This window comes from Gorilla gorilla, chromosome 3, assembly GCF_029281585.2.
Source record: "Gorilla gorilla gorilla isolate KB3781 chromosome 3, NHGRI_mGorGor1-v2.1_pri, whole genome shotgun sequence".
NCBI lineage: Eukaryota > Metazoa > Chordata > Mammalia > Primates > Hominidae > Gorilla > Gorilla gorilla.
In genome coordinates this window covers 206,930,132-206,941,905 of record NC_073227.2, presented here as the reverse complement: position 1 = coordinate 206,941,905, position 11,774 = coordinate 206,930,132, and the positions used below count along the sequence as shown (strand labels likewise).

Below are 11,774 nucleotides of genomic sequence, written 5' to 3'. Positions count from 1 at the left end.
CAAAACAAAACTGTCTGGGTGTGGTGGCTCACGCCTGTAATCCCAGCATTTTGGGAGGTTGAGGCAGGCGGATCACCTGAGGTCAGGAGTTCGAGACCAGCCTGGCCAACATAGTGAAACCCCATCTCTACTAAAAATACAAAAATTAGCTGGGTGTGGTGGCAGGTGCCTATAATCCCAGCTGCTCGGGAGGCTCAGGCAGGAGAACTGCTTGAACCTGGGAGGTGGAGGGGGTAGTGCATGGAGATCACGCCACTGCACTCCAGCCTGGGCAACAGAGCAAAACTCGGTCTCAAAACAAAGAAACAACAACAAAAAACAAAAAACAAAAAAAACAGAAAGAATAAAACAAACCAAAACCCCAATGGGGACTTTTCAATACCCTGTTCTAGGTCCTTGACCAAATTGAATCCAGTACATGGATAGGAGATGATGAAGGTGTACTTTTGTTCTTTTCTCATTTCACTACTTTTGTAGAGTAAAAGATTTGATTTTTCTTTCTGTTACTTGTCTTCTAGAGATGCTAAGTCAGGCTTTACCTTTTTGTCTGTCATTGGTCTTTATGTTTTTATTATCAGAGCTATCTAAAATCAACCATAAATGTCTTAAGAGCATTTTGTGTAAATGATTTATAACACTTTCTTGAGATGGCTTCAGCAGCCTTATTCAACTGCATCTCCTGGCACTTTTAATAAGCCTCTTAATATATTCTGTCATCCCCATCTGTTTTGATTTAAGGTTGATTATACAGACACGCGGTGCTGCAAAAAGCCACCTGATCACTTCAGTAGGGTGTTAGGCATGCATTAAACTCCAGGTATTTTCAGGGAGTAATCATGAAGCCGCTCCTGTTAAATCATATCCATTTTATTAGGTCTCTCGTGGTGGATTACGTAGAACTTTGGAAAATTAAACATTAGACATCTTCACAGAAAATCATGTCACTGATTTTTAAAGCCAGCTCAATTTAACCTGCCACTGATTCCCTAACCAGCACTTCTCTGGCTGTATCCCGAGGGAAAATGTATTGAACGCAGCAGAAGGTTAAGGCAGAGGAGTTCGGCTAGACCGGGAAGCAGCCAATCAGATGGGGAGGGTCCAAAGATCTGATGCCTCCAGGCGAGCAGCGCCAAGCCGAGCTGGTTAGTCTCCTTTCATTGTGGATGAACACCACGTACATGCCGTAAATGCTCCCTAGGCTGGCTGCGGCTACAAGGCAGACCCGGGAGCTGAGAATAGAGGAATACCTGCCCAAGCAACTCATTCTGCACAGCAGCCGACAAGACAGCGATTTTCCTGTGCTGGAATGTGCCCATCCAAAGGTATCACTTCCTTTTCATTGAGTTTCTATATTTCTTAAGAATTACGGAAAGCAGAGATGCTGATCCTGGAGGAAGATCCCTGCTTTCTAGTAATGCTTTGTTCCCGTTCTCAGGCTGAGTGCCAGCTTTAAAATGGTTAACCTCTGGGGGAGAAGCTACTAAGCAGAATAAAGGAACACTTTACGTTGCTTAAGCTGACTGTGCACAGAGCTTTTATTAGGATGGATTCTTTGTTACTCTTGCTATTGTTGCGAAGGTAAGCTGGTTACAAATGCAGCTTTCAACCATCACATTCTGCTACCTTTATAACTAAGGAGACCTGGGGGGAGACCTGGGGTGGGGGTGGAGGGTCTAGTATCTCAAAGGTTGCTGCAATTTATCAGCCTCAGAGAGAAAAAGGGCCAAATTGCTGATCAAAGGTAGAGAAAGAGCATTTGGTTGGTATGAGGATTCTTCTACCTTAGGACACAAGTTTTATAAAAAATGAACACTGCATATTTTCACTGTGCTTAATAATTAAGATGCCTTAATTATCATTTATAACTGACAGCTGGTGTGCTCGTCCGAAAGTCATCAGCGTGTTAGGCGCTCTTGTTTCAGTTGCCAAGGTAATTGGAAGGATAATTTAATATGTTAGAGTAACAAAAGGCCCATGAGAAACATATTGCATTAGGTGAGGCATGAGATTGCTTTGTGGAGCGTTTATGAGAGTGAGTTCCTTCTTTTGTCTCTTGGCCCCATCAATTATCTGTTAGAAGGAGTAGCTATAACAGGGACTTTCATCATGTACATGCAGTTAAACTAACACAGTTGTTTCTTCTATACAGTAGGCAAGATTCAGTTTCTGTCTAAGACATTAAATTGTTAGTCATATGGAAAGATTTCCTGGGAAGTTGTTCATTATCCTCTGTGGGACAAGTGACATCACACATCACTGGGTTACGAATGGTGGCTTGAGTGAAGGAGAGAAAGTGTTTTCTCGGGGAGCAGAAATGAGTGCAAAGAGTGCTCTGCTTCATTTCCTAGTGATCTCTAAGAAACATGGCCCATTGAAATGTTAAATGTCACAACAAATTATCAGGGCTAACATTTTATGGTATATTTGTGGAAGCTCTTATAAGTCATGCAGATGCTTTGTGTAGTTATTTTTTTAAAAGAAGGGACATATTAAGGCATTGATTATAGTTTCTAAATTGCTAGCCCGGTGGTATTGTTTTTTTGTTTGTTTGTTTGTTTTTGAGATGGAGTTTTACTCTTGTTGGCCAGGCTGGAATGCAATGGCAAGGTCTCTGCTCACTGCCACTTATCTGGTTCAAGCGATTCTCCTGCCTCAGCCTCCTGAGTAGCTGGGATTACAGGCACCTGCCTCCACGTCCTGCAAATTTTTGTACTTTTAGTAGAGTTGGGGTTTTGCCATGTTGACCAGTCTTGTCTCGAACTCCTGACCTCGTGATCCGCCTGCCTCAGCCTCCCAAAGTGCTGGGATTACAGGTGTGAGCCACTGCACCCAGCCTAGCATTATCTATCTTTAATAGCCAACATTTGAAAATAATGAGTGCCAAACAATAAGAGATGCTTCGTTTATTCATTCAGTATTCATTTATTTACTAATTATGGTCTGGTGAGTGAAAGTACACTTCGCCTCTGTGACATCATCGATTATGCTAGCTTGATACACTTTGTGATTTTGTTTCTCAAAATATTTACAATGTACATAATTTTATTTAAAAAATATAAGCAAGTAAAATGGAAATGTACATCTAATATTTAAAAAGCCATTTATTTATGTGTAATATAATTCACTATCAAAATAATACAAAATTAAAATTCAAAGTTTTAAGATTTAAAAATCAACTTTAAGATAAAAATAAGATTTTTTAAATGTATGTGAGATTATTGTCTTACTTATTTCTATGTTTAAAAGGCATTGCTTTTGAGAAGGTGAATTAGCCCATTAATCAGATGGTCACAGGGAGTCCATTAGCAACCTTGATGAATGGCAATGGGACTATAGAGGGGGTATTATTTTGCAGAAGAGAATACAGAAGGAGGCTATCTTGGGCGATAAGAAGTGTCCTTATACCTGAGATATATAAAATCTATTTCTAGTAAAGAAAGAATAAAAAGAACAGGCAGATTATAATCTTTAAAAATAAAGTTAGCATCAATAAAACATTCAGGACAGCAAGAGATGAGTTAACTTAAGGAATGGATTAAAGCAAAAGAAAGGACGTCTCCCTCCGGGATGTCCTCCAGGCATGAGATAATGGACCAAGGTTGGCCTTGGACACACACAGGTGTGATGGAAAGCCCAGCTCTGCGCCTACTCCCTGCCCACACCGGGGAGATTGGCCCTACTTGGGCAGCTTATGAGAGTTGCAAGAAATCCACATAATTATAAGCAGTTCATGTAAATATAAGAAGGGTGTAATTATAAAGGTGTGATAAAATCGATTCCCACCTCACTGGGGATGATGGAGTTGACGTGATTACTCCTGAGAAGAGGGGCCTGGCTACGGAGGCAGCAACAGAAAGGCCCTTATTAGCGTCTTCATCTCTGTCCTCACCCTCGCCAGTCTCTTTCATCTCTCAGCTGACATCTAGACTTCTACCTTTTGAGAGTATTGCCTTGGATTTAATGCCTTGAAGCCTATGCAAATGCAAATAGCCTTGGGAAGTACACTTTAACACAGGGTCCCACCTTGGTGTCCTGGTGGGACTGAGCATGGAGGCTGTTGGGGAATGCTGAGTAGGAGAGAGATTTTTCCAAAGGAAGGGTGGGAATACCAGACCAAAATGATGCCAGTGAGAGAGGAAGGGCTGATTGGAGAGCATGGAGTCTGGTAAACATATTATTATTATTATCATTATTTGTGTTTTTTGAGACAGAGTCTCATTCTGTCACCCAGGCTGGAGTGCAGTGGCTCAATCTCGGCTCACTGCAACCTCCACCTCCCGGGTTCAAGCAATTCTCCTGCATCAGCCTCCCTAGTAGCTGGGATTCAGGCGTGCGCCACTGCACCTGGCCGATTTTTGTATGTTTAGTAGAGACGGGGTTTCACTATGTTGACCAGGCTGGTCTTGAACTCCTGACCTCAGGTGATCCACCCGCCTCAGCCTCCTGCAGTGCTGGGATTACAGGCGTGAGCCACCGCGCCCGGCCTGGGAAACATTTGAAGAGACCAACGTAACTCAATAAATGCCCACAAGTGGGCTGTGGGCCAAAATGAAGTTCGAAGCTCAGGCTGTAACCTTAATGGGAATGTGACACACACACAGTTTCTTTTTCTTGGCCACCTGTGAGGATGTTTGCTACGAGTGGTGACTCATGCTGTTTGTAGGAAGAATTTGTTTATTGGATTGAAGGGGAATAAACTAGAGGAAAAATAAATCAAATCTAAGGGACAGAACAACATTTTTTATTTTTTGCCAGGAAGAGGCAAAATGTGAGGAGATAACGTGAGGAATGGCTTGCTTCAAAATTAACGCCGTCTGCATACATGCCGGACTTTGATCTCAACAAAGAACGATACAGCCTCTCAGCAGGAATAATTTTCAGATTTGTGCAACCCTCCAGACTCTCCCTATTCAAGGGAACTGTACTGCATGCCTTGATTTTCTCAAACTCGAAGTGAATCCCATATACTCCCACCTTTAGGGCTTAGTACTGATTAAATCTAGAGAGGATAGAATGCTACTTGAGGACCAAATACTCAGGGTATTGCCCAGGCATGGGCAATGGGAGGGCCCGGTGTTCTCAGGTGACCTCTACCTACTGGCCCAGGCCTCAGTACCGCCTTTAATCCCACTGAAATGCAAACACCTGGAGGTGAAGGGCCACTATAAAAAGCTATTTTGCTAGGCTTGGTGGCTCACACCTGTAATCCTAGCACTTTGGGAGGCCGAGGCTGGTGGATCACTTGAGGTCAGGAGTTCGAGACCAGCCTGGCCAACATGGTGAAACTCTGTCTCTACTAAAAATACAACAAAAATTAGCCAGAAGTGGTGGCACATGCCTGTGGTGCCAGATACTTGGGAGGCTGAGGCAGGAGGATGGCTTCAACCTGGGAGGTGAAGGTTGCAGTGAGCCGAGATCTTGCCACTGCACTCCAGCCTGGCGACAGAGTGAGACTCTATCGAAAAAAAAAAGAAGCTATTTTAACTTTCTTCTACCACTTTTGATATTCTGCCATCTTTTTACAATTTTGGGGATGTTTGTTTCCTTTACCAGATTGGAATTCTTCCAAAAAGAGAATAGAGTTGGTCTTCTGATTTATGATTGCCTGGCTAGCAAAACGCCTGTCACATAGAAAATATTGCATAAGTGTTTGTTCAACTCACTAACCCGATTTATTTCCCAAGAAGCTCACTGATGCATGCACACTGAGCTACCAAGCTGCCTAAGTTACACGACGGGAAAGGTGGCCAAATTAATAGTCTCAATTTGACTTCACAATACAATCTGCAAATTAGGAAAATTTACCTTTGTTCAGCATCTCTCAGCAAACTTAGGTCAGTGGATCCTGGCACCTTATGGTACTGCTGATACCAGGGAACTGTGTTTATGCCCAAGCAAGTCTGACAAATCCACACTGAGAAAATAACAGGTTACTGTCATCCATTAGTGTAGGAGCCTAATCCCAAATGTGCAATGTCAGGGAGGGCTGTTGAGAAGGGTACAGAGGACACCAGAAGTATCTGCCACCTACTGGGAAGTGGGGATTGGCTTCTAAGAGGGATGAAGGGCAGAGATGACAGGGCAGCAGTACCCGGGTAGTGAGCTGGGCTGGAGGAAGGCCCTGTATTAGGAGGCAGGGTGATGGATCCCACGCTAGTCATCAGAGAACACAGCCATTTGTCAGACGTGGGAGGCGTGGTCCTGTGTCGCCCTTCACAATTTCTTAAACTCTTCTCAAAAGAGTCTGTTCAAAATGCTTGTATGGACTGAGAAAGGAAGCCAAGTGTATGTTTTCCCTGATGTGCCTGAAGTGGTAGCGTGATGGTACATACCTGTTAACAGCTGGGACCGTGTGATTCTAAATCCTGTTAAGACAGGCAATGAAAAACAATGAAGTGCTGGAAGGGTACCAAGAACATTTGTCTTGTTTTGTTGAGTATGATGTCATTGAGGGATCACTTGCAGTAGCATCTGGTTTCTGACCTGTGAATCAATCCATCTTACATTCCATCCTTCCTTCCCTGCTTTAAACTCTATCAGTATTTTTCCTACCAGCAGCACAGGGGAAATACTTATAGGGGTTCATTCAGTGAACGTTCAGCATCCTCTGGAACCATCTGGGAATCCTATTCCCTTCCTACTGGGCTCTTAGAGACATTCAAGCTCCTTCCCTCAACCCCAAAAGAGCAGATATCCACCATGCAGGCCATAGTGCGATTTCCGAAGTGTCTCTCTAAGGAATATTCAGCCTGTTCTTAGAGGAAAAAAGGGCAACATTATTAAAACAGAGACTCTCAACAAGTCCAAATGTGTATTAAAAATTAAAATATTGTTCACAGCCTGGTCTTGTATTAAGGCTCCAAATATGCATTTTAAAAAATCATTGCTGAAGTCCTGGAAGGGGCATTTATCACTCCTGAGCCACACCGTCAGGCACACCTGAATTCTAGGTAAATATTTGAATAAAGAATCTCTATGAGGTAACTTCTGAAAATTGCCTCCAAACCCTCAACCTGAACAGAATATAGAGGTTCTCTAACCCACTCTGGTCTCTTTTTCCATTAACTGTGGCCAAACCATGATCTTCTCCCTAGACTACAGCCTCTCTGAGATTTTATACTTCATCTGCCTCTAATTCCATTATGTTCTTCAGGTCTGGGATTACTTCCTAATTCACTATCAACAATTGATTCAGTGTTGAGCTGGAGCCCAATGTTACTTTACAAATTCATTCTCAAAGTATTCTTTTTTTTTTTTTTTTTTTGAGACAGTCTTGCTCGTTGCCCAGGGTGGAGTGCAATGGCACAATCTCGGCTCACTGCAACCTCCGCCTCCTGGGTTCAAGCGATTCTCCTGCCTCAGCCTCCTGAGTAACTAGGATTACAGGTGCCTGCCACCATGCCCAGCTAATTTTTTATTTTTAGTAGAGATGGGGTTTCACCATGGTGGCCAGGCTGGTTTCGAACTCCTGACCTCATGATCCGCCCGCCTCGGCCTCCCAAACTGCTGGGATTATAGCTGTGAGCCACCGCGTCTGGCCTCAAAATATTCTTGATAGGATCAGTTACCAGTTGTAGCAAAAACTCTTTGTTCTTCTCTTCCCCTCTTCTTCTTGGCCTCCAGTTATTATGGTGAGCTGCTGGACCCTTGATTACTTGAGTTTCGCATGATGAAAAGTCAGTGAGCATTGTGAGGATGCTATCGTTGTCAGTTATAGTTCCCAAATAGGTCTCAGATTCAGCATTTTCTTTGAATTTCACACTGTGTTTGTTTAGACTCCTGCATCTCTCACCAGACAACTGCTTTACATTTTAATGGGCTTTTCTGCTTGTAAGACTCTTCCTTCTTTCATCTATTATCCACACTGCTGCACAGTTATGATTGTTAAAATTCAATTTTTTAACATTATTCCTTCCCTTAAAACATGTCAGAGTGCCACTCTTCACTCTGCTCCCCGCCCCCTTAGTCTAATCTCTTCCAAAGTGTGGTTGCAATCACGTGGACTTTAGTTAAAATCCCGACTGTACCATTTTGGTAGTTGATGACTTGATTTTTATGTGAATGAAGTGGGATGATATCTATCTATGTTGCATTTTACTTGAGGTTTAAATAGGATAATGAATGTCAGGTATCTAAGATGCCATCTGTTTCAGAGTGGACACTGACAAAGTTGGAAACAATTATTTCTGCTTGGGTCCAGTCCAGATTCAATACTGGGTGTGCCACCAAAGAGACTTTCATTCTCTGACACCTGCCTACTGTAGCAGCCTCCTGCTCCTCCCAGCCCACTGCTTCCTCCTGCAATTTTATTCTCTAGCCGTACTTGGAGTTCTCAAACATCACATGTGGTTTAGTCTGCATTCCTCAATGTTTGCCATTATATGTGCTGTTTCCTCAGTATGGAATACAACATCTCTCCCCAACCCCCCTCCTGTTTCCTGGAAATTTCTTGTGCATCATTGAACACATAGATAAAGAGCACCTGTTTCTTCTCGGTGATAATTCTTTATACCTTTTAATAACTCTTCAAACATTTGATAATCCTTTCTATGTGCCAGGAGCTCTTTTAGGTGTTTTAAACATTTTATCTAATTTAATATTGATCACCTTTCACCTTACGAGGAAAAGAAATGTAATGTTTTTAATTAAAATGAAGTACAAAAGAAAAAAATAACAGTTTAATATTTTGAAATTCATAGCCTGGCGTGGTGGCTCACACTTGTAATCCCAGCACTTTGGGAGGCCGAGGTGGATGGATCACCTGAGGTCAGGAGTTCAAGACCAGTCTGGCCAACATGATGAAACCCTGTCTCTACTAAAAATACAAAAATTAGCCAGGAGTGGTGGCGGACACCTGTAATCCCAGCTACTTGGGAGGCTGAGGCAGGAGAATTGCTTGAACCCAGGAGGCAGAGGTTGCAGTAAGCCAAGACTGCGCCACTGCACTCCAGTCTGGGCAATGGAGCAAGACTCTATCTCAAAAAAAAAAAAAAAAAAAAAAAATTGAAATTCATTACTCTCCTAATCACAATGTACTGTCTTCCCCATTACATTTATGAACTACTGGAGTGTGGAAACCAATGATTATCATAGCTTGAATGGATGAATGAACAGAAAGATAGATGGATAGAAGAAAATTGGGAGGGCTAATGTATATTAGGGGAGGTGAAACTGTTTCCTGAGATGGCCGATATTTTAGGAAGGGAATTATAACAAAGCCCAGAAATGCCTGAAAAGATGCTATGTAAACAAATAAATAAAAACAAGGCAAACCAAGCTTAAACCAGGATGGTCTGCTGCAGATTGGAGAGGTTCAGGTAAGCTAGATGGCCTGATAGGAAACTAAGAACAGAGAGAAGCTGCATCAGAGGATTCCTGAAGGAAGAGTCTAGGATGCACTAAGAATGGGCTTCACTTCCTACAGAAACGAGCCACAGTAGCCTAGATGGAAAACAACAACAACAAAAATACATTAGAAAAAGAACCGGCCTCTTTCAGAATTCATAATATATTTGATTAGCACTTCCTTAGTGCCGGGTTCCATGCTAAGCACATTACATGAATTGACTCATTTGAACTTCCTTTAAAAAATCTCAAGAGGGCGGGGCGTAGTGGCTCACGCCTGTAATCCCAGCACTTTGGGAGGCTGAGGCAGGCAGATCACCTGAGGTCAGGAGTTCGAGACCAGCCTGGCCAACTTGGTGAAACCTCGTCTCTGCTAAAAATACAAAAATTACCTGGGTGTGGTGACATGCACCTGTAATTCCAGCTACTTGGAAGGCTGAGACGGGAGAATCACTTGAGCCCAGGAGGCGGAGGTTGCAGTGAGCTGAGACCATGCCATTGCACTCCAGCCTGGGCAACAAGAGCGAAACTCCATCTCAAAAAGAAAAAAAAACCCAAGAAAAAAGAGATTTTGTAATCCCTATTGTGTAGCTGAGATGACAGAACTGTAGCCAGACTAGTGTAAGACCACAGAGCTGGCAATTGGAAGGTTGGGTTGGAACCCAGGTTTGCCTCACTTTTGCCCTTTAAGACTCTGCAGTTCTGTCCCTCTAAGGATACTGTAGGAGATGGTTTGGGCTAGAAAAAAAAGTGAATTAACCTAGGAAGAAAAGACCTCACATCACCTCCAAAGTTTGAAACTAGAGGAAAATCAAGAAATGCAAAGCCCAGGAAATTAAAATATGAGAAGAAACAGGCTTCCGTTCCCTGCTAAACTCATTGAGGATTGTGAGATTTCCCTGAGTATAGTGCAGATCCCATAAGAGTGCCATTACTGTGGCAGCGAGATTGCTGTGGACACTGAAGACCAACCACATGCACGGGTTGCATTTTTCCTGGATGAGGGGTAGGGAGAGGATGGAGAAGGAGTTCAAGAAAACTGAAAGGGGGAAAGCTATAAATGCCAGGACCATGACCTGTGGAGACACAAATCCTCCTTTTCCCTTGATCCCATTTTACCCTGGATATGTAATTGTTGGGGAATGGAGTAGAAATTGTTGGGGAATGGAGTAGAAATTGATGGGAGGAGGTGAGAGCACTAAGTCATGGGCCAGGTACCCATCTGTTGGGGTACACCCCAGGGAGAGGTTTGGTTGTATGACCCTGGCACACATAGTCATGGATGAAGGATGATTTCTGGAATCAGGGAGCAATCTGACAGGTCATCATTTTGCATTTTATTTAATTGAATTAAGTATTTTTATCTGTTCAATGAAATAAAAAGCCAACCGAAGGTTTTATTGTCTTATTTGGCACTTTAATTGAAAGATATGTGCTGTAAAATATGTCTTATTTACAAAATTAGGTTCAGATGTACATTAAGTGTTGAATTTATTCCATTAATATATTTTGAAAAGAATGAGTTCATCGTTTAGAGGAGAAGTAGGGTGCATGAGGAGATGGAAGGATGTTTGTTTGTTTACTTTGCTTCGTATTTCCTTTGCTGATGTTTTGATTAGAACACGACAAAGAAAAGATATTTGGAGACGTAAATGGGCAAGAAATGTCATATATTGATTTTTCTGGAATTCATATCTATGTCTAACTCTCATCTCAAGTTTTAAGCTTCATCCATTTTCAGGTTCTTTGAGATGCTAAACTTACAAAACATATTTGTAGGCTTGTTGCTCTTTCCAACCCATCCCTGTTTCTTCTATTCTCACCATTGCCTTCACTCACACTCACATTTTTTTGTTCCAATTATGGCAATAACCTTGTGATAGGTTTCTAGGCCTGCCTCCTCCAACTTCTACATACTTGCCAGAGTTGACTTTCAAAAACACACATCTACTCATGTTCTCTTTTTCCTTTTCTTCTTGTTTTTCCTTCCCCACCCCCTTCCCCCAACATCCTATGGGTGTTGTACGGATGTGGTAACAAGCTTTGAGGGAAGCACATGTCACACACATGGCATAGAAACCCAATCATCACACCTATCAACCCCAAAAGGATCACTTCCTCATGTTAGTAACTTTCTTAAACTTTTTAAAGTTAGCCCTTTATTCTCAGAAGAAGGTCCAGCTTTGCTCATGGATTACAAAGTCTTGACCATCTGTCAACATGCGAGCTCCCAACAGCCTCTGCCCCATTGCCGTGAAGCTGCCAAACACATGGTTCTTTTCCACCACCCTTGCCTTTCTGACTGCTGCTGCTTCTTCCTGGAACATCATTCCCTACCCCTCCATCCCATCAGTCACTTCTTACTCCGGCCCAAAGCCCTCCATTTCCGGGCACGTGGCACATCTCACAGCAAGCCCCTGCTCACACAC

The 11,774-nt window shown here is 42.7% G+C and overlaps 1 non-coding gene across 1 annotated transcript; it reads right to left on the bottom strand.

Annotated features, from left to right (window-relative positions):
* Positions 1–11,352: 11,352 nt before the first annotated feature.
* LOC115934502 (small nucleolar RNA U13) lies at positions 11,353–11,457 on the bottom strand. Its single transcript, XR_004070293.3, has one exon. It is a non-coding gene; the product is annotated as a small nucleolar RNA U13 (small nucleolar RNA).
* Between the last annotated feature and the right edge of the window lie 317 nt (positions 11,458–11,774).